The following is a 3,977-nucleotide window of genomic DNA, read 5'->3' as shown; positions in this document are numbered from 1 at the left end:
AAAAGGCAGGAGGACTGTCTCTCTGCCAAGGGGAAGGGAGGGGGGAAGTCTCCCAATAGCCACTTTGCTCTTCTCTTTCTTTCACAGTGCACTGCAACCAGGGGCGGTTCAAGCATTAAGCGAAGTAATCCGTTGCGGAACACTTTATTTTGCGCCACTTTATTAGGGGCGCCAAGAGCGAGGGACGCGGGAAGCTAGCAGAGGCCAGAGGGACCCTGCTGGTGGTGGTATTGAAGCCTGCTCCTCCTCCTCCTCCCATCCTCCTCCTTCTCCGCCTCCACTACCACCACCAGCAGCAGCAGGGTCCCTCTTCCTCCCCGCCCCCGCCGAGCGGCGCAGCCTGCTGCTCTTGCCTTGGCTGCTCTTGCCCCACCCCTGTGGATGGCCCCTCCCACTACCGGCGCCCCCTGTCACTCCAGGCTTGAGAGGGAGACAGGGGCGGGGACAGCTCAGCTAGCCACCACCCCCGCCAGTCTCCCTGGTAATGGGGCCTTCCGTTCCTCCCCCCCCCATCCTCCGTCCCTTTCTCTTCCTCCTCCTCGGGCCGCCCTCTCAAGCTTGAGTGACTGGGCAGCGGCGGCAGGAAGGGCCATCCATGGGGGCGGGGCAAGAGCAGCCGGGGGCGACCTCTCCCGCCGACCTCCTCACTCCACTCCCAGCCACCCACTCCCCGTGAGTATATGGCAGTGTAGAGAGAGGTTTAGGGCCCTTCTGCACAACTACATAATCCAGAATATCAATGGCAGGGAGGTGTGCAAAAACAAAAAATAGAGTTGAGTTTTTTTGTTTTTGTTTTTCATATTATCTGCTTTGAACTGGATTGTCACAGGGCCCTTCCAGGCAGACCTTATATCCCAGGATCTGATCCCAGGTTTTCAGTTTATCCCAGATTATCTGGCAGTGTAGACTCATATAATCCAGTTCAAAGCAGAAAATCTGGGATCAGATCCTAGGATATAGGACCTGTCAGGGACCTTCCACACAAACATATAATCCAGAATATCAAGGCAGAAAATCCCACAACATCTGCTTTGAACTGGGTTATCTGAGTCCACACTCAGATAATGTGGGTTTTTCTGCCTTGATATTCTGAGATATGGGGCTATGTGGAAGGGCCCTGAGTCTACAGTGCCATATAATTCGGTTCAAAGCAGAGAATCTGAATACAGCTGTGTAGAAGGGGTTTTGGATCTACACTGCCCTATAACCCAGGATCTAAACCCAGATTATTTTCTTATCCCACATTAATAAATAAAGCTTATTATTATTATTATTATTATTATTATTATTATCTGGCAGTGTTTAAACCAGTTTAAAGCAAATAATGTCACTTCAGATCCCAGGGTATAAGGCAGTGTAGAAAGGGTTTTCAGCCCCATCTATGCTGCCATATAAAATACAGATAGAATCATAGAATCATAGAATCAAAGAGTTGGAAGAGACCTCATGGGCCATCCAGTCCAACCCCGTTCTGCCAAGAAGCAGGAATATTGCATTCAAATCATCCCTGACAGATGGCCATCCAGCCTCTGTTTAAAAGCTTCCAAAGAAGGAGCCTCCACCACACTCCGGGGCAGAGAGTTCCACTGCTGAACGGCTCTCACAGCCAGGAAGTTCTTCCTCGTGTTCAGATGGAATCTCCTCTCTTGTAGTTTGAAATCATTGTTCCATTGTGTCCTAGTCTCCAGGAAAACAACTTGCTCCCTCCTCCCTGTGGCTTCCTCTCACATATTGATACATGGCTATCATGTCTCCTCTCAGCCTTCTCTTCTTCAGGCTAAACATGCCCAGCTCCTTAAGCCGCTCCTCATAGGGCTTGTTCTCCAGCACCCCCTCTGTGTTCGTCCATTTAACCAATTACAGATCCACCTCACCGTAGTTTTGCGTAGCCCACATTGGACTAGTTTGTTTGCCAGATGGTCATGGGGGACCTTGTCGAAGGCCTTACTGAAATCCATTCTCTGCTTTGAACTGGATTATATGGCAGTGTGAACTCAGATAATCCAGTTCAAAGAAGATAATGTGGATTATCTGCCTGTTATTCTGGGTTACATGGCAATGTTGAAGGGCCCTTTGATACCTTATGAATTGCACTTTGTTATGTTTGCCTTAGGGTACCCATAAATCGGAAATGACTTGAAGGCACACAACAACAACAATTTAAAACACTTTAATCTGATCAGAGGATAACCTTGTTAGTCAGATAATGTAACAGAGCTGCTTATTTGTGGTCCGGCTGCATTTACTTAGATGATTGCTAGCTAGGAAATTCTGCCTCAAATGGATATTATGTACTGCATGGCCATCCAGACCAACTCCCTTCACCAGAGCAAGAAAACATAATCAAAGCCCTCCTGACAAAGAGCCATCCAGCCATAGATAGAGATAGATCTATATGATTCTCACACACACACACATATGGAAGATATAATATCATAGATTTGAAAGGGATCCCTAAAGAAGGACAATGATATGTTGCATGTTCCAGAGTAGGCAAACCAGACAATCTCCACATCAACATTGACAAAGAAACAAGAAATACTGTTTACCCACAAGCAGAAAGACATTACATAGATTAGAAACCAACTTTCTCATTACTTTCTTTTCAAGATCACCAGACTGGATCACAGCAACGCGTGGCAGGGGACGGCTAGTGTGTGTGTGTGGTGTGTGTGTGTATATATATATATGGATGGCATAGGCCAACTTCGGCCCTCCATGTGTTTTGGACTTCAACTCCCACAATTCCAAACAGCCAGTAGGAAGTCCAAAATACCCGGAGGGCCAAAATTTGTCCATGCCCATATATATATGTGTGTGTGTGTGTGTGTGTGTGTATCTCAGTGATTGGTTGGGGGGGGGGGGCGCCAAAATATTCTTTGCTTACCATTGAAAATTACCTAGGGCCACCTCTGACTGCAACCAAGAGATCAGATGAAGACCAGAGCACGGACACACTTTGGAACCAGCAGGCTGAGAAAGAGAAGTAACTTCTCCCTTTTGGGGTGGGGGTTGGGTCTTCGTGTGGGGCTGGAGGAGTCTTTGGGTTTTATGTTCATACATGGTTTTTTTTGTTTCTCTTAGTGCAACAGCAGACATACAAATTGAAGATCTAGAATAAAGCCTGAGACTGCTGGCTCCAAAGTGTGTCCGTCGCTCCGCCCAGGATTCATAGGACTCCTCGTAATGGGGTAACTTCTTTCCTCCTGGCTTGGCTGCGGTGCTAATACCATCTAGAAATGGTATATCAACTGATTACCCGTTTCCAAGGATCTGTCTGCGTAGGTCAAAGGAAGGAAGGAAGGATGCTGCAGAAACCCAGCATCCTTACCCTTCCTTTGGCAAAAAAAAAAAAATCCTCGTTTTATATTGTGTGTGATTTCTATAGTTTATTTTTTTTAATAAAAATGTAAAAAGTAGTATAATGCTTCTGCCTTCTGCTCCCTACCCAAGAGTCATGTAAATGTTTTTATCTCAACAGGTTTAACTCAAAGACCTTGGAGGAAAAAGTTTTAATTGCCAACGTTTGATTTAATGAAAAATAAGGAAGGAAGGAAAGAAGAAATAGAAATTTTATTTGATTTCTATAATTAATTTATTTTTAAAATAAAAAAATTAAAAGTAGTATAATGAAGGAGGCAGGTTTTTCCTTCCATTTTCATTGAGTATTTAGGCACTTTAGCAGGTTAATCCCCAGCTGCAGCTGCAGTAAATCTTGCCAGCTGAAATCTTCGGAGCTGGGTTAGAGTATTCGGCCCAGCTCCCCACCCACCTAGCGGAACAAAAACAGTAATTTCAGTACATTAATACGAACCGCATTCAGCGGGGAGGTATTTTAGGCATGGTGATATAAGCAGGCGTGCCTGTTGCTTAGCCACTCCTCAGTCTGAGAGAGCTCTCAGTGTGAGATCAGCCTCTCTGTGTGGGAGAAAAGGCCTTAGTGGGCGTAGGCCTCACTGTGGGATATGACTGTGGGT

The 3,977-nt window shown here is 46.1% G+C and overlaps 1 long non-coding RNA gene across 1 annotated transcript; it reads left to right on the top strand.

Moving 5' to 3' along the window:
- Positions 1-588: 588 nt before the first annotated feature.
- LOC137097181 (uncharacterized) lies at positions 589-3,350 on the top strand. The gene is made up of 3 exons (XR_010910027.1): positions 589-672; positions 2,905-2,986; positions 3,085-3,350. It is a non-coding gene; the product is annotated as an uncharacterized lncRNA (long non-coding RNA).
- Positions 3,351-3,977: the final 627 nt, after the last annotated feature.

This window comes from Anolis sagrei, chromosome 5, assembly GCF_037176765.1.
Source record: "Anolis sagrei isolate rAnoSag1 chromosome 5, rAnoSag1.mat, whole genome shotgun sequence".
In the NCBI taxonomy this organism is placed as follows: Eukaryota; Metazoa; Chordata; class Lepidosauria; order Squamata; family Dactyloidae; genus Anolis; species Anolis sagrei.
The sequence above is the reverse complement of the archived record's forward strand: the minus strand, read 5'-3'. Positions and strand labels throughout refer to the sequence as shown.